This window comes from Oenanthe melanoleuca, chromosome 5 (genome assembly GCF_029582105.1).
Source record: "Oenanthe melanoleuca isolate GR-GAL-2019-014 chromosome 5, OMel1.0, whole genome shotgun sequence".
Classification (NCBI taxonomy): Eukaryota; Metazoa; Chordata; class Aves; order Passeriformes; family Muscicapidae; genus Oenanthe; species Oenanthe melanoleuca.
In genome coordinates this window covers 18,613,718-18,640,471 of record NC_079339.1, presented here as the reverse complement: position 1 = coordinate 18,640,471, position 26,754 = coordinate 18,613,718, and the positions used below count along the sequence as shown (strand labels likewise).

Genomic DNA, 26,754 nt, shown 5'->3' with positions numbered 1-26,754 from the left:
GGAAAGAGGTAGAAAAAAGGGGGGGAAAAACTAGGAGGAGTTTCAACTTCATAGGAAATGGTAGTCATTTTCCATATTTTTTTTCTCCACCATATATTTGATTGTATTTATTGGCTTTTTATATTTATAGATGGCCTGCAGTGGTCCTTTCTGATCTTAACCATTCTGTGATTTTATAGGACACTTCAGACTTTTGGGGACCTCCTGTTCAAACCAAAGCCAAGTAAGTGATCAAACCACTTTGCTATAGACTTTAGGGCTTTTTTTGTCCCTTTAAAGCAGTTTCTTGGTCAATCAAATGTATTTAATTAATTAAAACTACTGTTATAACTATCATTGTAATCAGTCTATCTAGACTAGTTTTAAATGTTCCTCAGAATGGCACTCATACCTCTTCCTTTACAGACTTTACAAAGATTTATCACATTCTGGCCAGAAGTTTATCTAGCTAAGTTTTGCCCCAGTCGTGTTGAAAAATATACTCCAGTTATAATCCACTGTCATAATCCTCTCACCATGTCACTTCATCTTCTAAACTGTACCTCATATCTCTTTTCACATCTCCAATAATACTGTAGGTAGAGGCACCAAGGCACTATAAAATCCACTGTCCATAAGGATACGAGTTGAAAGAAAGCAGCCACCTGTTCATCTGCAATTGTGTGCAGTAAAAAAATAACAGAAGCAAATTCCCCTGAAAATAATGGTTAATTATATGTGAGCCCAACCATTGTTAAATATTACCTTCAGCATTTTTCTCCACATAGCATAGTTGCATAAAACAGATTCCATTCCCAGCACCAGGTCTCATCCCTGGAAAATCAATGGCAGTGGAGGCAGGTAAGCCATGATATGTTCATGCATGGATTCATTGAAAGACACCACAGAAAAGAAATTATACTAGAACTCGAAGGCATATCAGCCATTTTACTATTCCAAACATTCAACATATAAATACTGTAACATATGAATTTAATGTGAGTTTCTAATGGCATAATTCTTCATGGAATGTGATTTGTTTATAATAATAAGAAATACAGAATGTGTCATAGAATCCTGGCATAAAATAATTTGGTATGCAACTTCTAAGGCAGGAACATAATGTTCCTATTTGCTGTCACTGAACTGTCATTATTAAAATAATTAAAAAGATGGGAGAAGAAGGGGAGAGAGACTGGCAGTGATCTATGAAGCACCATTTGGTAACTATTACTATTCTTTGGGATGCAAGTTGAAAACCACAATCTGTGTATAAAATGAAGACCACATTTTAAAATCACCATCAAGATCAGATTTCAATAGTTTAAAATTCAGAATGAATTTATATTTTATAAATATATATTTTGTAGATATATATGACTGAAATTTATCAGAAGTGACCATTTGCAATATTTGAAAGTGAATAAAAGCTTTAATAAAAGCTTTAAACTATACCATGTTTTTGTGTAGAGAGCTGAGAGCTGATAGAAAAATTTATTTCTTCTTCTGACAGAGTACACTTTTAGTAGCCAGGCTAGCAGATTCAAAACTTCACCTTCACTGGATTTTTTAAATGCCCTGTTAACATGGACTCCTGTTCCCAGTCATGTGTTTCACAACCTGGTTGCCTGGGAGCAGAGGAAGGAGCCCAAAGAGAGCAGCGATGCTCTGATGATACTCAGCTCAGCCCTGGGGCTGGCTCAACTCTTGGGTGCTGCATTTGCTTACTTAAAATCAGCTCCTCTTTACTAATACCCAGTGGTGTCACTACAAATAGCCACATCACCTGGCATTTTTCAGATTGTTTCAACTGCAAATTTTATAGACAGATGAGTCCCTTGGACATAGGTATGAAAATAACAAATCTCCTATACGAAGGGACAATAAATCATGACTCAGGTGACTCACTCTCTGCATAGAGGATGGAAAATGAAAGAGTAAGCCCTTGAATAAAAACTGACTGAGACCTGAGTGAGACCAGTTACTGAGATAATTAGCTAAGGTCTTTTCATTTATACATTAATGAACCAGAAGATCAAAGACTTTGGCTAGGCCTGTAACCACGACTGCAACATTGTCTTGCTATGCAATAATGAACTCATTATTAGCTGCTTTCATAAATTACATGTGGTAGACTATTTTATTTTTAATACTGTATATAAAGCACAAAAACAACTACAATGTTGTTCTAGAAAATTTTAATTGCTAAGCATGCACTTTCATGCAATAAGCACATTCTTACTTTCAGCTGATTGCTGCTACCAATTTTGTCCTTTCACTGGAAATTTCCTGACAGATGGCAAACCTTCTCTTATTTTGTGGAAGAAAGGGGAAATAAGTGACCGAATGACCAAAGTGCACTTGAAGTATGTTGCATCACTTGAGAAAAATCTATAAAATCTACCTCAGAGGTAGGAAAAACAGATTAACTTGCTAAGATTACGTAAGATTGAGAAAAGTAAATATTCTAACACTCAACTTCACCCTGTCCTTTTGTGCCAGCATGTTTCTGCCATTTAACATATTAGGGACAGATATGTCTGGACCCATGACCACAGAGTTGATGTTTGGCTTGGGAAATTATGTATGTAAGGCTCTGGAGTTGATCTTGGGAAATCTGGAATGTTTTTCTACTGTAGACTTTCTACAACAGTGAAGGCAGGTTATATGATATTTATCTTTCAGGTCCAGAGCTATAAATATTGTATCATTTTACACAGCTGCTGGGAGAATAAATGTATAAATGTTCACAATCTATAGTTGAGAAAAGTTTACAAGCAGGCATTTGATTGAAACTTCCAGATAAAATCGCAGCAGTTCATGAAGGAAGTTGTTGACTGTTACTCTTGGCAGTAAGATGTGATATGGAGAAAAACTTTTGTCACAAATGGGCAAGTTATTATTATGTGGGCATGTTAGTATATGCTCTCTTTTAAAAAGGCATAAGAAAGAAAGGTATTTTATCTGTTGGCAAAGTTTCTGATGCAAAAATGGTATATATATTCCCATTTATTTACGACCCGCTCAGAAGATCTGACACTGCTGGGGAGAAGTTTAAGCTTAGGCATTAAGCCATCAGTTGCTACAGTATTATTCACTGCTCTGGGACATAGGGTAAGCCTGACACATTGATTGCCACCCCCTCCTCTCCCCCCCGCCCCCTAAATTATTTTACTTAATGATTTACCTTCAAGCCGTTGATCGGATGATTCACAACTCAGATGAAAATAATGGCGAGTGAAACCCCAACATTGAACAGTTTATTCAAAAACTCTTTTAGCCTGGAAATTATCCACAAGGTAACATTTTTCCATGTGCTTCATTAATTCCAATTGCTCTGCAAACTTTTGTCAACCCCCACAGTTCTCACCAGGTATTCACCAAAGCTTTTGTTTCCAGCATGACTATTCATAATGTCTTATTCATCTGTGACCTCAGTAACATGTTATGGTTGTTTTTCTCCCTAACTGGATGACTTGAAAACCCACAAAGAAGAAGGCTGCAGGAACACTTCCACCGAAAATACTCGTGCATGCCAGAGCATGTCATTGCAGAAGTGCATCTAGGTGGATGTTTATGGCTTGTCCCTATTTCACAAACACTATAGTAAACAAAATGGCAAAGCCAAATGCAAAGCCCAGCAAGTATGATCCTGGGTTGTTATTAAAATATACATTCCCAAAGCTCTTTGAATGACTTGAAAGTTCCCTTGAGAAAGACATGGAGAAACTCATCATTGCTTCAGTAATGTGCAGTACCTGTAAAGTACAGTTCTGGTGTGCTCTTCTTTTGTCCTGGAGAGAAAAAGGGATGTGGTTGAGAGACTTTTAGCTGGATGTAATTCCTCAGGAAATGCTCACAGTCTCCAAAAGATGCTTCAGCCACAGGAACTTCAATGTCCCAGTGGGTGCCAAGGAGCACTGTCACTGCTAGTGCTGCAGAGTGCCTTCTACACTGCCTTTGGAAGTCTTTTGTAAGGATTTTAGTGATGAATAAGAACTTGGTCTAGACATTGAAATCCTTTTGCTAAACAAACAGAATGTGTACTGTAGTGTCTATGAAAAAAATTGAAGAGAAAAAAAAAAAAAAAGAGCAAGAAAAGAGGCTCCTAACACCTAACACCCAAATCTAAATGCAGGGGCCAAAGTCAGAAGACATCAGCTTCAAGGGTACCAGCAATCGATATCATGGCTCCATGCCAGGAGCACTGCCCATCTGAGCTGCATAGCTGGAGGCTTTCTGGAAAACACATTCTTCTTTTGTCACTTCAGCTCTGAATCACAGCTGTTCCTTGGTCACCTTCTGGAGGCAGAGTCCTCTCCTTCCTCCAGCATTAGCTTCTGTAGCCTGCTGATTTCAGTGTTGAGACAGAACTAAGATATCAGGTTAACCTGCCACTTTCTTTGTCAGTGTAAGACTATCTTCATTATATATCACACATATATGTGAGCCTATGAAATATGAAAAACTGTTTGTTTCTGTAACTTTTAGCCCATTAGTAATCACTAAACATGAAGAGTGCAAATTGCACCAGCCCAGCAATGGAGTTATGCTTCCATATACCCCCATTTGACTGGTGCAGGAAGGAGGCAGGATCTCTAGACCAGTTCCAGGTCTTAACACTGCCTTTCTTCTGCCTGCCCATGCCTGAAATTGGTAATGAGAAAGCTATTCATTCCTTTGCTCTCAGTACAAAGCATTGTATTAGCTTGCTGTCACTTTGAGTGCTAGCTTATCTCTCTCCACCTGCAATTAAAATGTCCAAGGAAGGGCAGTGCAGTCTTAAACTGTCTTGAGATAAAACCACATTTTGTTGGATTAACTCTTCTGCACATACACTGCACAAATTCTTGCATCACAAACAAGTATTTCCTGCAGTTCTATTGTCCCATCCTCATGAGAATTGTGTCTGTTTCTAAATCAGTTTTCACACTGGCCACTCAATACTCACTTGGTCCTCTAGCAAAAATCATTCCCAGAGACATGTGAATCAAGCCCTTCTGAATAGGAAAGAAGGAATACCTTTAGCCACAAATACTCTAAAGGGTTTGTTTGGTTTTTTTGTCTGAGATAACGAATCATATGAGAGCATAAATTCTTCTAATAATTTTCCTTCTCCTATAAATGCATCATACTATTAAGGTAGCTGGAGAGTGAAGATGAGAACAGTCCTATGAATTATTTCTGAAATTAAGCAAACTTCAAGGTAGAAAAAGACCAAAGAGAAATAGGTTTTCCAGTCCATACTAAGGCACTGATCTTGAGCCATAATATTTACTGTCACTAATACTTGAAATATTTGCCATAAAGACATGCAATGCTTGTATCACTAATCATAACTGTGGCACTATGTATTTGCTCCTTTTAGCTTAAAAGTGTATCTGACCATGAAGGTTGGAACATCCAGGCATTTGAAAATGTGGGACATACAAACCTCACAACAGATGACATGATCTGATGCATCACTAAGACATCAAGGAAAATTAACCTTAGGATGAGTCTCAAGGTCTATGCAATCAGTCACCATTCCTGCACACAGGCAGACTGTGAAGAAGCTGTTTCTAGGACTCTGCTGCTTGACAGTGAGTAAAGTATAATGCTTTTTGCTATTAAAATTAAATATCTACAACTGCATGCAAATAAGACAAACAGGTAATGAAAAAACATGTAATCTCAAAAAAAAAAAAAAAAAAAAGGAAAGTAAAATTTTCACAGTTGAAAACTTTTTTTTCCCATTAAACAGAGGGGGGAGAAAAGAAAGAAATATAATGAAATTTTAGTTAATCTTTTAGCAGAAGTCCTAACTGTTTTTAAGCTATCTCTTCATCTATGGATGTAAGGACTTAGGTGAATTAGCAACATCCAGCAGGAAAGAATAGGATGCAGCAGTTACAATGCTTAGGTTTGTTATAGTCATCTGGTTTCACTGAGGTTTTCTTTACTCATTTTAATTCTCTTTTAAATCATCTGTTGTTACAGAGTCCCTAAAATGCATTATGGAATTGCAAGCTAAAGCCAAGGCATACCCATTCAGGAGTGACTCACTGTGCAGCCTCGGCAAGTGTCTGTCTCAGTTCAGGAAGAGGTGAATGGGGCAGTGATAGCTCTCAGTCTCATAAAACACTTCAAGAACTTCCTGTGAAAAGGAGTAGCTCTGTTGCTACAATCTCTTACCTGCCTCCTTCCTAGCCCAGTAACAACATAGAAAGAGCAAAGGACAAAAGCCCTGCAGAAAACAAACTCACTCTGCTCAGCATCTATTTATATCAGATGTTGGAACCCCCACCCATCCCTTCCTGACAGATCTGGTAAGTGCATCTCCTCCATGAGACCAATAATGCACCACCATGGGGGAGTGGGAGGCAGGGTGGTGACTGGCAGTAGGGTAAGTATACTGAGAGGGGGAGAGAAATTAAGGGAAAGCCTTGCAGCAAAGGGTATGTTCAGTAATTTCAGGAGTTTTCGTAATAAAAGGTCCATAAAAAAGGCAGAGGGCAGGGCTATGGAGGGCTGTGAGAAGGTTGAGGATTCTGATAGCTGAAGGACAGGGCTGCAGCTGGCTCTGCTCTGTCCACTAAGATCCAGTGGCTGGAGGCTTGTCAGGTCCCAGGAGTGCTACTTGTGGGTCAGTGCCTTTACTATTGTGTGCAGTGTCACTCCATGCATCTAAAATGGCAGAGAAAATGCAATGCAATATTGATTAAACTTTTTATACTCTTAGTAGAGATAAAGAAGCTTTTACAACGTCCTGTTTTGGCTGTCTTCCTGGTCCTAGATAAAAGTGGAGGTTACAGGAGGACTTTGGTGATCTGCTCTGGGTGAGCCAAAGTGCCTTGGTTCTGGTTGGTGCAAGATCAAACCCTCCACAGGGAGCAGTGTCAAGGTAAGAGCAGCAAGTGCTCTGGAAAACACAGAGTGCAGACACTGTAGAATCAGTTCTGTTTCCTGCTTGACTCAGCCTTTGTTTTTAATTTGGTATTGTCATCCACTTGTTTACACTGATACAGACCTAGTCTGGAGAAACCAATTTCCAAATAGCTAATGCATTCCATCATGGGTCATAATCCCACGCTTGATTGATGCACCATGGCCTGTAACAGTCATGCTGGTGTGTGGAATTGCACCCATTTCTAGGTTTGTTTGTCTCAAACAGTGCCACAAAGGTGAATGTGAATGGTGGTAACAAAGCACTGGGCTGTACTGATGCAACGTGATTGGACTCAGCTGCAATATCAGTTTCATAATGCAGAAGGCTTTGAAGAACCAAACAGACCCCAAACATCCTATGAAGCACAGCCACAGATCAGAGCTGGGAAAGCTTTGTTGGCCAGAGGGAGACACCCAGAGCAATGCATCCAGGTGTACAGGGTGGGCAGAGACAGATGCAAAGGGTCTGATACAGACAGGCATTACTCGACAGAAAGAGCAACCTCAGGACAAGGGAAGGAGCACCATCTGCTGGAAAACAGGTCAAAATTAAAAGTAGTGATTCTCCTGATCTTTTCTTTATCATCATCTGGCAAAGAACAAAGGAATTACTATCACCTCTAACTCATTTTGTACAACTCTGATTTACTCTTCACAGAATATCAGATCTGTCTCAATGTATGTAATCTGTGCAGCTCATCATATGACATAAAAACGAGTCCATGAGTCTGGGGAAGCTTGAAGTTTTAGGATGATTTGGATTTGAATACTTAAGCAGAATCAGATCCATGTTTGGGTTTTTTCAGACTCCTCTTTTCTCTTTGACCATTTCCATTGAACTTGTGCTGTCCTTGGGACTCCTAGTCATATGTCAAATACAGTTAAAACTGGTCAATAGCTAAAAAAGGTCCGTGGAGGCAGACAGAAAAGATGCACATGAACATAGACACACACAACCCTTCTTAGGAAACAAGAACACAAAGAGAAGAAGCCAAATGTGAACCATTAGCTCATTTGCTTGTTTTGCAATGAATGGATCTCAGTCTAGATTGCAGAGTACTTCTGCAAGATTATTCAACATAGCAGTAAAAGGTTATCAAGCAGCTATTTGGTATACAATTCAGAAGAACTAAGTGCAACATTCATTAGAATTAAGGGAATGAGTTAGAAGTCAGGTCAATTCCACTGATTCTGTAATTTGTAAAAGAGAAAACATCTAGCAGTAATTTCAGAGTTTAATACTGAGCAAACACCATTTAAAGTTTCTACAATAGTGAAGATCCAAGGGTCACCTGAAAAGAAACTTCAGAATAGCAGCTTTGCAAATTACATTAGAAGCAGGCTGTACCAAAATTCTTAAACAGTTTCCTCAATTGGGGTCAGTATATTTTCCTCACTTTGATTTTAACAGCATTGAGCTGTCTTGCACTCTGTCCAGACACTTGCTTACTCTCCCTTGGTGGGAAAAATGAGAAAACTCATCAACTGCAATAAACACATTTTAATAGGCAAAGCAAAAGCTGCACATGCAAGCAAAATAAAACAAGGAATTCATTCACCACCTCCCATCTGCAGGCAGTTGCCTGGCCATTCCCAAGAAAGCAGGGCTGTGTAACAGCTACTTGGGAAGACAAACACCATAACTCTGTACATTCCCCCCTTCCTTCATCTTTTTGTGGATTTATGTGTGAACATGATGTACGATGTGAAACCTGACCAAAGGTGGGATCAGCTGTCCTGCCTGTGTCCTCTCCCTCTCCAGCTCCTTGTGCACCCCCAGACCACTTGTGTGTGGGGTGGGGAGGGGTGAGGAGCAGAAAAGCCCCTGGCCCTGTGTCAGCACTGCTCAGCAGTAAGGAAAACATCCCTGTGTTGTCTCAACTGTTTCCAGCACAAATCCAAACTTTGTCCCATGCCATCTACTACGAAGAAAATTAACTCTATTCCAGTCAAAACCAGCACAATGCTCTTTCATGTAGAAGAGGGTATTACACAGACAATATTTAGTCAAATACAGAGTTATGAAGGTTGTCCTTAATAAAAGGATTAATGGTGCTACACATTCTTGGATTTGCTCATAAATATTAATGATACCAAACACTGCACATACAGTATCAAATCTATTTGTAGTTACACTCACCTAAATGGTATTGACAAATAAATACATGTTTCTCCAAGCTATCTGTATCTCACCATCTTACCTTTGCTGTTTACCATGCTGGGAACCACTTACACAATAATAACAATTGCACAAGGAAAAAAGCACTTCTGTGTTTTCACAATTCTAACAACTGACATATGCAGCCCTCTAAAATCCACCCTCTAATTTGGTTTAGCGATGTTTCTTTTGCACTTGTGTATTCCTTCACTAAAAAAAAACAAGTCCTCCTTTTTTCTGGGTGTTTTTTTGGGTTGTTTTTTAACTGGCAAATCACAGTTCAATGGATGAAATATTATCTTACCTGGATTATAATCTTGGACATCTTCTGCTCTAAGAAGCTGTATGCCCATCCTGCTAATTACCACTTAGCTTCACATATTCGAACCTGTCTGTTTTGACCAAGAATGTCATTTCACATAGTATTCTTTTGAAGTTGATAGATTTTCACAAAATATACAAATTTTGACAAAAGGGAATTTTCTGGTGGAAAAAAATACTGCACTGGCAGATTTCTCACCAGCACTGCATTCAAGTACTTAAAAAAATGCAATGAGTATCTAAAAAAAAATTCCTAACCTCTTCCTAGGAACTTGGATCTTTCATCTCAGTGAGGAGTCATAAGGAGGGTGGTTAACCCATGAGCTACATTCCTCACTGACAGCGCTGACCTGCTTGGCAAGGCAGGATATGGGGCCCCTACATTTGCCCGTGTGGCTTACACTGCATCTGCCAAGCAGCAATTGCATATTCCAAGGAGATATTTCCAGAGGTAATAGTGAACTCAGACCTGGAACCAGTGCTAAGAGGAGTAAGAATTTGACTCGCTGAAAGTATTCGATCAGTCCAGCCTGCTCCTTGTTTCAGCCTGAGACCCATGCCCACTTGGATACATTTAATGTGGTCATCTTGCTTTTTTGCAGGCAATTGTGGATTCATTCACACATGTATGTGTTCTCCCAGAGGCATTCTCTTCTTTTATTTTTTTCCACTCTGCAATTAAACATGAAGGCTTCATAAGTTTAAGATAAGTAGGTTTTGGTTTAAAACTTCAGGCTTCAAGATTTGTATGTAATTATGCTATGATCTCAGTGAACTCAGCTTGTTTCTTGTGTTCTTTATTGAAAATTCTCAATATCAAATATCCAAATTGAGTTTGAGGTTTCTCATTGCCAAAAGATGACCACACTTATTCTTCTGTTTGTTTGGGATTTTTTTCTTTTTTGTAATGAGCTAATAAGAAGGATGGTTCCAAAATGAGTCTTCAGGTTTCATGTAAAGCTACTGCAGACAGTTGGTTGAAGCCATTTGTAGCTAATTGATTAAGATGCATGACAAGTTTCAGATCTGAGTTCCATTTTATGAAGTAGTTACATGCATTGGCAGGCAGATGGATGGATGGATGGATGGATGGATGAATGGATGGATGATAGATAGATAGATAGATAGATAGATAGATAGATGACAGAATTTTAATGGAAGGGTATTCAAACCTTGGAGCTCTAGAACAATTAACAACATCCTGAATGAACAGAAAGGAGTCTGTCTACCTTTGATAATTCTCCATATTTTATCCTTGTTCTATAGGAGATTATGAACAGGAATTTTAAGCAAATTGAGGTATCCAAACATGCTTTCTGTTGAGGTTTACAAACATATTCTCCACTGAAAATTACAGGTCATGGATGATTATTGTATTTATTTCAACAAAAATATTGAAATGACAGATGAACCACTTAGATGATACCTACCTTTCTATACTTAATAATGCATGTGTCTTAAAGGAGTTGATTTATCTTAATGGCAATGACACTCTAAAATGTGTCTAAATGGAGGACTGCAGCCACACTGGGTACTGAAGGCTTTTTCTAGGCACAATTTACAAATAAAGGGATTGTTCGTATTTGACAAAAAAAAACTGGAATGCCCATTAAAGTACATTAAATGACAGAGATTCCTTCCAAATGGTAGTTCACAGTTTTACAGTGAAAAAACCCCAAAGGATAGTATTAACTGGGGACTAAAAACTGAAGCAAGAGGGACAAGTGTTCCTTGTGGCTGTAAAGCTTACACTGTTGAACACTGCAGAAGCACTGCCTGATAACAGCTATATCCCACTCCCATATGCTGTCTAATCTATGACAGCTGATGCTGTTGTAATGCAGACTCTTGATTATCCCAAAGGGAAAACTGCAGGGTTTAAAACACCATTTCAGACCCCAGCAGTCAAAATGTACTTTCCTCCTTTGGTAGGGGTTTGGCACTCATGCAGGATGGCAGCTCCCCATTGCTCCCTGCCTCTGCCCTCCCAGGGCACCTCCCTGGCAGCTCTTCCCTTACAGAAATGTACAGACACATATTATAGCAAATGTTCTCCAAGCATGACAACTGATTACTATCTGCCTTGGCCTTGGTACAGCCTGAGCGTGTTAAGACCTGACAGTACTTCATTGTTGGAAAAGGAATTCAATGTGCAGTGAGGACATGCCTCCTAAACTTCACTAAGAGCTGGTTTGGGAGAGATCTGCAAGCCAGCATAACAGAAAATTAATGCATGGTAATAGGAGGAGTATAGCATGTGTAATCCTAGCTGAGTTCACAAAAAAAAGAAAAACACAGCAATTGTTGCAGAAACTAACACTGTATTTGCTAGCTCCCAGTTCCACTCCCTTTCTGGCTGACCCCTGACTGTCATCTGTCTATTCAGGAAAGTGGACATGAATTAGTTAAGTGTGTGAAGTTGCTATATATATCCTAAAGGAAGATAAACCTACAATTCAGTGCTCTCATGAAGCCTTAAGTCACTAAAGCCCAATCCTCAAGAGTAAAATGATAATATTTAGCTTTCTTTTAACAAGCATAATTTAACCTACCCTAGCTGTCATTCTATCTTCTGTCAAGTTTTTGCAGAGCTCTAGTCATATACTCGTGCATTCTGATCCTTTCAGAATGTGAGGCAAATGAGGAAGTTCAGATGTGAATCCTTTGTGAATGCAAAAGGAAAGCCAAATGCCCCTTCCCCAGTCCTCTTCCCTGCCCACCCAGACCATGCAAACATTCTTTTGGGATGTGTGAAGGGTTAAGAATTGTTCTTCATGCATAAAAATGTACATTTAGCTGTTAATCCTTCATGCTCTAGTCCTGAAATGTCAAAAGCATTGTTTGAGCCAACAATATTGGCAGCATTAAGATTTCTGTACTGCCCAACGTTCTTGAGGAACAAGAGACACAGAAATGTTCATTTATTTCTGGAAGCTGTCTAGTTAAGGGTTAGTTTCAGCTGACTGCTGCACTGGTAGCTTTCAAAGTCATTTCATGGAGAAATTCAACAAAATGAAACAGAAAAACAGTATTAATTAAGTGATCTTTCCAAATAGTCGTGGACTCTTACTATGTCTCTTTACAGAACAAATTACTGCTGTCCTAATTTACAGGAATAAAGCAAAGCAAAAGGTTGAAGGTGTGCATTTCTACAAAGAAATGCATGGCAAGACAAGGAGTCAGGCACTGGTGTCCTGGTTGCTGGCTGCTCTCAGTGGTCCCTGGGCTGTACTTCAAGTTATCCTTCACTGTGTTCCAAACAAAAACCACATCCCTCTGAGCTTCCTGAACATGGTTTGAAAGGGGTTTTGGAGCAATATTTTCTTCCACTATTATTAGTGTGCTAATAATAATGGTGCACTGCTTTAGGAAGACAAAAGTCTTTCAATGAAAAGAGGCCTGTTTATGTGACCCACCATCTAGACAGCCTAATTCAGGCAGAACCATTGCTCTTTTCCTGTTGTGTCCTCCAGCTGAATTTCAGTCAGGATCAGTGGACATTTTGCCCTGTATCTTGTACCAAGGAAGGTGACAAAAACTTGTAGAAATCCGACTGGTTACTTGGTTAGTTCCATTCATTTGCAAGTCCCTTGGTGATCACGGAGTCTTGCAGGATTTAGTAATTCTCATGACTGAGTTTTCCAGCTAAGGCTGCCATGAGTATTTTCACTCTGTTTCTTGTTCCTCGAGTCGTGAACATTTAATGAAGTTAGTTTAGTCTCAACAGAAAAGCCTAAGAAGATTTTGTGCATATAAGAGACCTTGTGTTTCTCATCCATGGACAGAGAGAGAAGGGTTTATTTAACTGGAATGGTTCACAGGTCTGTGGTTGAGACATATTTGCTTTTCTGGTCACCAAAATATATGAGCTGCCTTTGCAGGCAGTGGCAAAGGCATACACAGGTTTGTGTAGCAACTAAGAGGTTACTTTTCTGTGTGTTTGAGTTTCAAGGATTTTGAAACAGGTTCTAACACTTTCTGAAGTTTCATCTTTCATTGACTCCCTTAATCCCCCCAAGCTTGGCACCATTTCTCACTCATGTTTATATTTGAATCTCAAGTTTCTGGTTTGAGAGCTATGTTGTTTAAACCTGAGGCTGTCAGTGATGGTGCATCTGGGAGTTTTGTTACAAATTTTCCAGCAGCTTCTCACGATTTGGGGTGTGTGGGTGTGCGTGAGGCGGGTGCATGTTCAGGGAGGATGTGCATGAACTCTCATGAGGCTGATCACGTTCATGGCAGCTCATTTTAGCTTTGCACATTTTGTCACCAGGCCTGAATGCTCATGAACCAACATACCAAGTAGCACCAAGAAACTCTCCAGCCTGTTACAGCCCTCTGGATGTTATCCACTTCTGTCTTTTCCACTGGGCAGTGATGAAGTCCCAACAAGATTTTTGAGGTCAATCAAGAGAGATCTCATGGCCTGGTTGAAGGATCTGGAGCACAAATGGTGTTTTCCTCTATCTGCCAGTTGCAGGGAATAATGGGGGTGGAAAGAGGAAAATTACACAGATGCCTACAGCCTCAGCTGGCTCTGAGCCTGCTGTTACCAGCAGAATTTTTGGTCACAGGTCAGTTTACACGACACTGAGCTTCCTGGCAACAGACGGGAAAAAAGGATCTTTGCTCAGGAGTTAGCAGGTAACCCAGATTTGAAGAGGGGAGGGATTAAACTGGGACAAGTAGGGATCAGTAAGCACCATAATTTCTGCTGGTTTTATTTTCCAGCCCCTGATATGTTTCCAAGCATTCTGCCTATCTGCACTAGGACCCAGAGCCATCCTTTCTCATGGACCATGCTGGAGGCATGCAAACCCAACAACATGTCCAAAACTTGCAGAGGGTTTCAGCCAAACCTGCTACAGGGCAAACTGCTCCTCAGACCAGGTTGCTCAGGGCCCCATCCAACCTAGCCTTAAATACTTCCAAGGACATGAGCATGGACTTACAACAAAGGGGACTCGAGCTTACAAAGCTACAGAATCTGCACGGTGTAAAGAAAGGTACAGCTTTGTTCAGACTTACCTAAAGCCCCATTTTCATGCATTTCTAGACTTTGGTGTGTAGGAACAAAAAATTTGGCCTCAAGAATGATTAAATGTATTTTTCTAAGACACAGATTTGTTAAACCAAGAAACCTATTGTGTGTACACGTCTCTAAATCAGCCTTTTGTATATTTTCCCACATTTGATGGGAATGCATACAGATGATGGTCCCCAGGTCAAAACAAATATGAGATTCTTTACCTTTGGATCCTTGCTGTACTTGTTTTTACCCAAGATTCTTACTTTCATGTAGAGGTTGTATGAGGTGGGTGTCAATCTCTTCTCTGAGAAACAAGTGACAGGACAAGAGGAAACTACCTCCAGTTGCACCAAGGGAATTTTAGATGGTATATTAGAAAAAATTTCTTCACTGAGATTTTCTTCATTGGCTGTCAAGATTTGGAACAGGCTGCCCAGGTTGAATCACCATCCCTGGAGGTATTCATAAGAGCTATAGATGTGTTTAGGGACATGGTTTAATCCTGGACATGGAAGTGCTGGGTTAACAGTTGATCTTAGAGGTCTTTTCCAGCCTAAATAATTCTATGATCTCCTGTGTAGATAGATATCACCTTCAAAATTGACCATCTAGACTTCTGAGAGAAATAAGCACTTCTATTTTGCCTTTTTTTATGGGCCTTGTAAATTAAGAGATGAAAGGTATTTTTAAATGGTGATAATTTTTACAGCACTAAGTTGATCTCTCCTACTGTTTTCTAACCCTTGAGCTGTCTCAGATTGATCAACCCTATTGTTTCCTAACTCCTCTGACCTTAATCTGTAGGGGAATTTCCATCATATTTCAAAGGTCGAAGACACACCCTTGATTTTTCTTCCCCTTTAAAAAATAAGAGAAGGTTGTGCAAAGCATTTTGACCCTCATTTCTGGTGACATGAGAAAAATGGCTGTCACTCCACCTGATATTCCTTAGCAGGGATATATCTACACACTTTTGTTTGTTGGAGTAGCTGCCCACTCACAGCATCTAAAACTGAGAGCTGGCTAATGTAGTTAGAAGAAGAGTGGGATCTAAAAGTAGAACCATTTCACATCCCAGTGAACTGGATTTTGGGTTAAGAGACCAGTGCCTGTGGAAAATCTATGGCCTTGCTTCCTTTCTGCCAACTAGAAGACAAGAGAGAAAACGAGTTCTCCCATAATGTAGTAAATCAAATCTCTTGAGTTAAAAAGTCTTAAAAGTCTTTTGTGCACTTAAAGAGTTCACAAAGTCTTTTTGGCTTCAAAGTGAATTCAGCAAAGCATCCTTTTCTGTAGAAAAGTCAAAATTGTGCTGTTGGGCTGGCTGGAGAATCAAAGTTTCCTTTCCAATCCATCTCCATCTACAAATGTAAGCAGCTGTTGCCAGACAAACTCAAAAAGCTCAAGTGCTGCCTCATCTTCACCACCAAGTCTCTAGTCAGGCTTTATTTTTTTTCTGTGTTTCTTTGTGTCACCAGTTTTAATTTTAATGCTAAAAACATTCAACACTGTCTTCTCACAAGAATTTCTGAGAGCAGAAAATGTGCAGCATGTGAATCTTTAACATGCAGTGACCATTCCACATAAAGCCAAGGAGAATGCCAGTGGTTCCATCACTCTCCAGCCCCACTCTGTCTGCTGTAGACAATCTTTAGGATGCAAGGGAATGGTATCTCAGAGGAGACCTGAGAACTTGTAGCCTTGTTTATACATGTTCCTGGTTTCTTTTCCCTTATGGACTCTCCTGTCTCTAGTCAGTAGCACTGCTTCTGTGTGGGATTACACCCAACAAAAAAAAAAAAAAAAAGGAAAATTTGTAAATCTCTGCCTTTTCAGGGGATAGGAAACTTGTGGGAGTAGCTGCTACAAAAATCAGCAAACGCCTGGATAAATTCTGAATGTAGCATGATTCTTATTTAGAGGATTTTCATGTGTAGTGGTGAAGATGTGATGCAGTATGTTCATTACATTCTCTGCTATGATTGGCTTTGAATTGTTTGGTATTGGTGAGTTTTGGATGGAGGCAACAGGGTTAATCAGATTTCTCTGCTTCTGTAGCTGAAAGAAAGGAAATTAGATTAGTATTTATGGTATTATCATCCCTTCACTTTCTACATCCTATAAGTCAAAGTCTCAGGTCACTCTTATGATGGCAAGCGATAAAAAATAATAACAGGTTATAAACTAGGAAATATCAGATGAATCCAGTTTAATAGACTGAGAACAAAGTCCACTTTTGCAAATCAAAATCAGAGATGTATCTGAATCAGAGACTTGCTGTGGAATTCTTCAGCATCATTTGCACTCCACAGCAGTACTTCAAGCAGTCTGAAAAGCTCTGTGATTGACAATTTTATTAAAAACTGTGAAAGATTGCGTCATGGACTAATCCAATGATAACTTCTTCCTGCTAATCTCAAGAGTTTAGTCAAATTTATTTAACCTGCAGGCCTTTGTTTGTAAGCTGAGCACTAAGGCTCAGATACTTCTGTGCAAAACCAAGTACACAGCATGGACTGGGAATTCACAAGTGCAGAAGCACTGCATCAAGACTGCATCAAAAGAGAAGTCTTTCCCACATCTTTAAGAAATTTGAATTTTAGTTAAATATCTGCATAGAGTAGTAGAGAAAGGAGAGAGAATATCTTTCATGGCTCTTTTCTTAGGGTTATATCTACACCTATATGTTTTGTTCACATAGCCTTTGAGATCCTTTCTGTGGCATGCAGAAACTCCTTATTTATGCAGTTTACAAGTTTATGAACAATTTCCTGTCTGAATTGTCCCACAGTTTATATGCTGCTTTATCATTGCAAAAGCCACATTACAAGAAAACAGGCGGTTGCTTTGGAAAAGGTGATAAGCTGTTGCACAACCTTACACGTTTGGTCTCACAGTCTGCAAACTGAGTTTCTGGAAAGATCTTTTTGCAATGGAACTGCCACAGTATATGTGCATTTTCCCTGCTGGTAGAAGCAAATCCCATCATTTTACCATTTCGAAAGAAATGTGAAGAAAGACAGAAGAAAGGTGAGCAGAGAAGGAAATTTAAAAAGACGCACAAAGTAGATTAGTCAGTTGAAGGAGAGCAAGGAGAGTGCAGTGGGAGAAGGAAGGAGGGTCCTCTAGGGCTAAAGCTTTGCCAAAATAGAGCCTGTAGACTTTAGTCACGTTTGTCAGCCATCACCTTGTGTAACCAGAGGTAATTCTGCTGGGACAACATCTATTCTGAAATGGCTGGCTGGGACACTGGCCCTTACCAGCTCCATTAGCAGGTTTCTTGGCAGGGCCCCTGTTGTGCTGGGGAGGTAAAATGTGGCACTCCCTCTGAGTCACCTCTCCTTGTATTCACACCATGCAACACCACCTTGCATCAGAGCTGCTTCCCCCTCCAGCCATGTCACACCACCAGCACAAGATGCACGTGGCAGTAGCATGGTGAAGCTCATGAGACACCCTGTCAGAACATAATGGAGCTAAGAAATGCCTCCACTTGCAGTGATTCCTGCCTAAATTGTTTGCTCTTGCTGTTTATGCAGGCATCATCAAGACACTGCTAATTAAGATAGAGCTCTGGGGCATGAAAATCAAAATTATTCCTATTTTATATTTTTTTGAAAATATCATGTTACATGTATGGTTTTCATTCACCAATTCATTCTCACTACCTCTAGTGTATCTGATCTGGTGCTTCTAATCATGCCAAACATCCTATCCATGAATTCAAATCTCTTAATGATCATTTCAGACCTAAAAGCAGCTGAATATGAGCCAGAGCCTAGCAGGCTTTTGTGGGCCTAAGAGGCACAGTGCTCATGCAGTGACCTCAGGTGAGCACTGTTCCTTTCCCAGCACCCACAGTGGTTTGCTGAGTGACTGTAAACCAGCTACTTTTCTGCATCCTGGTCTTTGCCAGATGCAAACTGTGAGAACACCACTTCCTGGGCTTTGAGAGGAAAAGTTGATAGCCCTTCTTACATGCCAAGGTCACAAAAGAAGGAGTGAGACTTTCCTTAGTTAAGTGCTTAAATAGCAGGTTTGTTTAGGTGGTCCATAAGCCACGTTTGCATAAATCAACAAAGAGGATTTAGACAAAGAGGAAAAAAACCAATACAGGATAAAGGTAAACTTTCTTGAGAATGTTTCTGCCCCTGTCTCTGGGCCATGCTATGCTATATATTATCACTGTCATCAAAAGGGGTGTGTATAAGAACTTGAAAAACCAAACCAGCCTGTCTCTAAGGTGTTCCATATATCACAGTCCTGCAGGTGGCTTTATTCCTAAAGTGCTGGGCTGTGCTGCTGCTGAAGCCTCCTGCTCCCCTTGCTCCCAAGACCTACTTCTGGACTTAAGTGCTGCATCAGGAGTAATCACCTACCTAAAAGTAAGCTCCATTTCTTTACTGAAGTCATTGTTTGTAAAAGAGCTGTAGGCTGCCAAAATGGTTTTGCTGTGATGATTTTATCAGGCACTCAATTGATGTACTCCCTGCCACTCTCATTTCTGCATCACCAGTTTTGTCAATGATAAACAACTGACTTTGCTCCATTGAATTAATTGTGGAGACAAACATGAGCCTCAACACCTTTTAATAAATTCACAATCTCAGCCTGTATCACTAAATCAGAAGAGATTGTAATGTGAAAGCTAATTTATAGATTTTGTGAACACAGCACCAGACGGAGTAAAACTGAGAGCTGTAAAGCTCTCCTATTGTTTGGAAAAAAAAGTTCCTGACTCTCCCACTTTCTGTGTCTCCTAAGTGTTCTTAAGCAGATTTGTGCATACGTACACAGCATCAGTTAATGGTGAGATACTATTTGATGTGACCCAAACCAATATCCTGTTTGTATAAAAGGCATGAAAATAAATTTTTTTTTCTAATAATATTAATAATTACCATTGATTTCTGGAACATCCAGAGCTCTATATGGGATGTTCCAGAAATTAATGGTAATTAATATCATTGTTTATGGGTAAAATGGGATTTTTTCCTTCCCAAATAGCTTTTGCCCTCTGTAAGGCATATGGTCAAACCTGTTGATAGGATTTGAAGCTGGCAGCTTTACCCCACATCTGTGAGCTCAAATCTAGTCCTCAACAGGGACTGAAGTTGCCATTCCACTTCACAGTTCCCCAGACTAGAGAAGTGAATTGTCCTCACAATAACTACAAAATCAAGTGCATGCCTAGTTCTGAGCTGTTTGGGTATTTTTTAATCCAGTGGCTTTGGAGTTTTTTCACACACTTTGCTTGTAACAGTTCATCCATCTTCCCAGATATTATTTCAGCTTGAGGATATCTACTTTCCATGGTTCACAGATTCTGGATTTCATTCCAGACATTCATTTGTGGGAAATCCTACATAGTGGGAGGCAGGTATAAACAAAAAATGAGATACTTTGAGCAGGTTGTCTTTGCAATAATTCTTAAATTGTGTCTCTCCAATAATCTGTGGAGATATTCTTTCTCTCCAAGATGGCAATCAGCTTTCAGCTGCTTATTTCTGCCCACTGAGTTGGCAGCACCACACAGCACACCACTCCAGCTATTGAGTACAGGTGTGAGACTTCCTAAAATGCTCTGCAACTTGGTAATGGAAGCAATGACCAGGTACATACACACTTAGCTGGTAAAAACAAGGATTCTGAAAGTTTGAATAAGAACAGCAATTATGGTGCTGGTGGTGCTAGTCCAAGATCACTATTCATGTAGTGTTTTGTTTCTATATCACTAAATTTGACATATGAGGTAGAATATAAATATTCTTGCTTCAACCAAATGGTTGTGTTTAAAGCCCTGCAGGAATTGAGGGTTTTTTAATTTTTTTTTTTTAATATTACTTTCCATTCCTAGAATACAATTCTAAATTTCATCTGAAATTACAGAAATCACAGAAAATACTCTGTTCTAAAATCTAAACATGTTTTTTAAATACCTGATATGAATCACTTGAAGCTAATTTTGGATCACTCAGATGAATCGCTTTGGTTTTCATTTTTAAAGTTTTGCCTGTTATTTACTCTTCTTTCACTTTTTTAAACAGACAAAAACCCCCAAATACAAACCCCACAACACTGAAATTGAAATAATCCCTAGGGAACTTGTGATATGAGCAGATCAGCAACAGCCAAAGGCAAAGCAGCCCAGCTGAGGCATTTTGGCAATTTCTAACTTTATTTCAGACTGTTATTTGTTATCAGTATAAGGTTTGTGATGCAACAGCTGCACAGCTCTGCCTTCATCCAGGTGAACAGCAGTGCAACACCTACACCCCAGGAAATGTGCTAAATTGAATTCCATGTGTAGCTGAGTGTAAGCTCCCTCTGCTTTTAAGAGACACAGCTTTACCCAACAAGCAGGTCAGATGCCTCTTGCTAAGCAAAGATGAGCTGAGGAAATAATGAGTCTTCTCTCACCAAGGAATGCTTCTTCCTCCACATGTTTTCTATTGCTCAGTTCCTGGTGCTTATAGGCTTTCTAGGAGTCCTTCATGGTAACAGAATATTCTCTCCAGAATCAAAATGAAACCAACCTGGGAATTCCCTTGTCATTTCTTCCTTCTAGAAGTACATGTAACAGGTTGAGCACACACAGATAAAGCCACTACAGCAGTGCCACCAGCACTGCACAGGCAGCCCTTGAACAGAGAAGTACTTTGCTGTGAAGCCAGAGAAGAATGTAGGTCAGCATAATAACATTTGACCTACACTTTCCTCTGGTGACAGTAATAGGCTTAAGGATTGTGATCCTGATGCCTTTTGAAAACCTGTTTTGTGCTTGGTAGAAACAAAGTAGAAGCTCAATTAAAAGAGATGAAACTGTGGTAGCAAGACTGTCTAGAAAGGAACAGATGAACAGCACTGATTTACAGGCTATTGCTGGGCTCAGCTTCTCTTCTAGAAAGCACACTGCTGTTTTAATGTATGAGCCCAAAGCCAGTTTCTAAAATATTTTCTGCAAAAATGTGGAATAGTTCTGGCACACCTCATCAGAGACAGGACCCTGGCTTTAGAAGGACTATCATCTGGGACACAGCAACCACTCCCATGTTCCCATAGGATGAAATACAGAGTATGTTTGCCTTTCCATCCCCACCTTGGTAATCAGAATATATCAGCATTTATATTTGGGAACATTTTTTTCTGATACAAAGTGGGGTACGTTAAAATTTGTGACACCAAAAATACTGTGTAGTTTTTCATTTATCCTCTTTGTTTTCCAGCACTTGTTGAAAAGAAGAAAATCCCCTTAAAAGGCTGGAACAGGAAAGGTCTGAATTCTATATTTCTTCCTCCTTCCTCAGCTATTCACCATCATCCTGCCAGCTATGTTCCCCCACACACCTCAAGCTGTACTTTGAAGAACAATCCTGGCATGTTCCTGTCACAAGGAGATGGCTCTTACATTCTTGTATGATGGTATGAAATTCTACCTGCTCCTTTCTTTTTCTCTAAAAATCCCTGAAGTCTTTCATAGACCCTTGGCTTTGGCTGATCTTTCCCTCCTCAGTGGCATAATACCTTGATCAAGTTCTTCATTTATACAAGACAGCAAAGCTCCCTGAATTCTTTACTCTGATATGAAATACAAAATATGAGCACATGTGAAGGTGAGATCTCAGTGTCAGCACCTTTAAAATGCTCATCAAACACAACAGTACTACAAGGGGCTGTGAAATATTTGAAAAGAATTATCTAAGTCTTTCCAAAACCAAAGCAAAGAGAGAAACTGGACCAGATGAGTGCTGTTCCATGAGCATGAACAAAACATGTCATCTCATTACAAGTATTGCCAGAGAAGATATTTATCAAAATCAGATCAATGTTTCAAGTGGATCTTTGCCCAGTGGACAAAGTATTTCAAGGTCATTCACTGTACCTGTGGATTGGCAGAATAAATACTTCTGCTTTTCTTTCATATTAGCTTTAGATAGAAGATCAAGGAGCAATCCAACACTATTGTAGATAGAAAAGCAGTGTCATGAACTTTTCACTTGTATGTGAAACACAGATGCAGGGAAAGGGTCTGGACTGGCCTGTGGCAGTAGCTCATGCCCAGCCCCACAGGGATGCTCATCTCCTCTTAAATCTGTCTAGCTGAGGATGTATGATAGTCTAGTTTTCCTAAAGGAGGCTGGAGGCTGTTGGCAAAGGATTAGAAAAATAAAAGAAAAAATATGTCTGATTCAGAAAGGGATCAATTCAGCTTTCTGCTTTTCTTCTTGCTTTTCCTAGCAGCTCTAAAGTTGGGGTTCCTGTAGAGCTAAAGCTTAATTTTAAATCTTTTTTTCCCCCTGGCAGAAGGCCTGTGAGCCTGCATTCCCAGCACTCCCATTCTCCCCCACAGAAACCTCCAGACCCTGACATGGCCAGGTGTGTTCAGTCTGCAGGGCTTATAAAGCTGATCCAATGTCAAGCTCATCTGATTTTCCTTTTAAATAAGGAGGTGAATGAAATCTGAGATTCAAATATCCTCGAGGTATGGGTCTCAAAAGTCAGATCCAGAGCTTCTGCCCACCTCTTGGCTTTGCTACCATGTCACAGTAGCATCTCAGGGTTTAAAACACAGCATGCAGTATATTACATTAATTCTGTATGTGCATACATATGAAGATATTTATAGCATGGGAATGATTCATGAAAGCAACCACAAATTCCTCTGTAAACATTTTGGAGTTGTAATTAAAGTAATTAGAAATATTAATTACTTTACAGAAGCCATGTAGGATGCAAGATCCATCTTACAGTTATTCTGTCACAATTTCAAGCCCTTTGAATTAATTTTACTCTGGAAACTCTTCCAGTCTATTTGCATCATTTTGCACTCTAAACTCTGTCTAGACAGACTCTCTTCACTCGACTTGCAGTGCTATCACAAGCTATTTTGAATTATAATTTCATACAAGCAATGCCTAAAATCAAATGTTCTGGATTCATTTGAAACTTACATAGTGAATAATGGATGACTGGACTAAGAAACTGTGAAATACAGGTCAAGTTTAAGGTTTAAGATGCTGTGAGATATGAAAATAACAACCTTTTCAGATTTCTTTAAACTTTCATTCACATCCTCAGTATCCTTTCTTTTGCTATGTACTGTTCTGCAACAGCTCCACTCAAATGAAATAATAAGTATTACAGTTAATATATTCAAAATTAATTTAGAATCCTTAAAGCTCCAAAAATAATAACTCATCAAGTCTTGGATTCCTGTAAATGTTTAAAAATCAAAACTGAGAGAAATTACTAGTCATCCTTAAAAAGTTAAAAATACAATAACAAAGCCTGTGTTTTGATACTAGGGGGAAAAAAGTGCTTGTGTCACAAATTATTTTTTATATATATGCAGTATATATATCATACCAGGGCTAGATTTTATACCAGTAACAGTTAAAATATGTTTTTCTACGGGGAAAAAAAAAAGTTTTTTGCAAATATATACATATTTCTACCTATTTTCCTGGCAACTGCATTGATGAGCAAAGAAGCCTGTTAAAAAATTTGGAATTTAATTGGCTAAGTATTTCTAGGCTATAATTGTCTGGCAGGGTTACTTGGAAGCTCTTTGTCCAGTGATATGTGTCGAGAATAATACATTTGTCATTTTCTAATCTAACAAAAAAAATTCTTTATGATGACATTAACATTATTTTAGTTTAAATGAGTGAAAGAACTTGCTGGAATTGTATGAAAAATTTTATAAATTATGTAATTTATCTATCTTCCATAGCATGTAGCTAGGTAGCTTTGAGTACTTTCCCATCTAAGAGTCTAATTATTTCAGTCTAGGAACACATCACTGCTTTTATTACAGAGTTCTAAATTCCCACAAATTCTTTTCTTTGACCTTTTAAAAAATTTTTATTGCAGTTTTAAGAGGAAGTTTTTATTTCTAGGTGAAACGCTTTCTCTTAAAATATCTCACACAAAATGAAGTACAAAAGTACAATAAAAAGCAGCAAAAGGCCAAACACAGGGCTTGATGTGCTTTGCAGGAATAAAGAAGGAAGACTACAGTCAGGAGAAAGCAAAGGGATTATTTTGCTTGAAATATGTTTATGTGAATATCTCACTGCAGCTTTTCTTTCCTGTCAAATGTGTTACAGATTCTAATTCCTTCTGGATGTCCATCCTCTCAGAATACTGGAGTGTATTGCTGTGACCAGTACAAACTAGATGCCAAATGCCTTTCCTTTTCCCACTTTAATATCAATGGCTTGCAATTATGCAACATGACCCAGGAGCAGTTTGTGGATGCTGCACTTGTGGAGAGCACTTGTATTTCATCTTACAGAATTGCAGGATGTATGGTTAGTGTTCCAGAAATCAAACTCAAAACATAAAGCATTGCATTTCTGTGTGAGTTTAACAAAAAAAATGTGGAATCCACATTCCTGAGCACTGAAAAAAAAGGCAAAATTCAGAGGCCATTTAGATACTACACGAGGAGTTTGCAGAAATAGGGCAGGCAGACAATAATCTCACTGCAAGCTTTGGCCTCACAATCACACACAGTCCTGGCTCATCCTTGTGAACCAGTCAGATCTCCAAAGGGACACAAGTTCTGCTCTCCCCCTTGGTTTTCTACTCAAAGTGGTCAACCTGAATGCTCCAATGGAGGTTTGAATTCTGACAGGATACACAAAGACACAACACATTGTTACTCCTGTAACTCGAAGTGATAAAGATTGGTCTGCTTCTTAAAGAGTAAAGGAGAAGTTTTTCTTGATGGTGTTATTGTGCACATTGCACTGATAATCCACCTCATTAGTAGGATGTTTAATGATGCACTTGAATGAAAACACTTTTAATTTACTGTTTTCAACCTTGTCTTGGAAAATTTGTTTTTGCTTAAATGAGCTGAGATTCAAAAACTAAGCAATTGATAGTTCAGTTTAAGTGAAACAGAAGTGCAATTGCTGCTGCAGATACCCTTTCTTTCTATTCAGTCCTGCCAAAGATCAATTAGTGTGCATGCCAAGCTTTGGCAATTCTACCCAGCTCCATTGTGGTGATACAAACAAAAGAGTTTCCACTAAGCAGGGAATTTCAGAAGGTCATTTCCCTATGCAATGAGAATCTGAGGAGCATTTTAGCTGCTCAAATCCCTCAGCAGCTCAAGCCTTCTCTGGCTTAGGGGAGTATTTGACCAAACTGGAGTTTTATGACTGCTGGAAAAGGATTAAAGGCTTAGGCATGCAAGTCCTGGAGGATCTCGTGGGAGCTGACACTGCCAGTGGCTCCCAGTGGTGAGCACCTGCTTAGTCACAATGTGCTGGAATTTATCCATCCCTCACTGGTCCACTGCCCACCTTTGAACTGCCCAGTGGGGAGTGGAGGCTGGCAAGGCAGAATGAGCAGCAGAGGGTGACCTGGGTACACAGTGAGCAGGGAGGGGCTGCCTGAAGCTGAAACAGCATCACTGACAGACTGGGAAGACCAGAGGCAAAGCAGTAAGAAAATATGTGGTTAAGCTTTATCAAACCAGCAGGGTTGTGCAGCAACTGAGACTGCTGTCAATAGGACAGGTAAGGCTGGGAGAGGTGAGCAAGACTAGACACTGTCACAGAAACAAAACAACCCTTTGTTTAGGTTGGCACTGCTCTGCTGTGGGCCTGACCATCATCACTTTCTTCCACACAGTGTTCATATGTCATGTCAGAGAGGCCATTCTGAAGGCAATTATTAAATGTAGGAGATAAGGAAGTTATTAAGGGAATTAAAGAATACAGAGCTGTGAAGGAAATCTCATTAGGAAAATTAACTTTTTATAGTCTGTAGAAAGATTGGACACTTGTCAGGAAACAAACTACATCAGCTCATGAATATCCACCTCATGAATAACATAAGGCCTGTGAGGAAGGGCAATGGTTCAGCAGTGCCAGACCTTACTGCAGCATAATCAATGGACAAAACCATGGCTGCACAAGCAGGCTTAATTCTAGTCTGTATGCCCCACTCACAACATGAGTTAAGTTCCTCAAATGCAGATTTGTATATGCAGGCATTTACTTATGATTTGTAAATATAATTACTCCTTTAAAAAGTGACACTGTCCTAATAATGTAGACAGGTTCCAGTCTTGAGAAGATCTGATTTCCAGCATTAGAGATGATTTTTACTTAGGGAAAGGAGGGAGGGAAGACTGCAGATATAGTTTTCAAGGCACAAGGAGCTGGATGAGAAAGAACTAATCTAACTGTAAAGAAAAAGAAAGAAACTGTGATGATGGCAAAAATGAAGTGCCAAAGGGCCACAGGGCAAAGAAACAAAACACATGAATCATAAGAACAGAGACATACAGACACAAAGCAAAGGGTAAGAAAAATACCCCAAA

General features: G+C 39.5%; 1 long non-coding RNA gene across 1 annotated transcript; it reads left to right on the top strand.

The window, feature by feature from the left end:
• The first annotated feature begins 148 nt into the window (after positions 1-148).
• Positions 149-25,146, top strand: LOC130254381 (uncharacterized). Its single transcript, XR_008840698.1, has 7 exons — positions 149-223; positions 5,348-5,561; positions 5,959-6,287; positions 6,701-6,862; positions 18,676-18,799; positions 21,641-21,836; positions 24,524-25,146. It is a non-coding gene; the product is annotated as an uncharacterized LOC130254381 (long non-coding RNA).
• Positions 25,147-26,754: the final 1,608 nt, after the last annotated feature.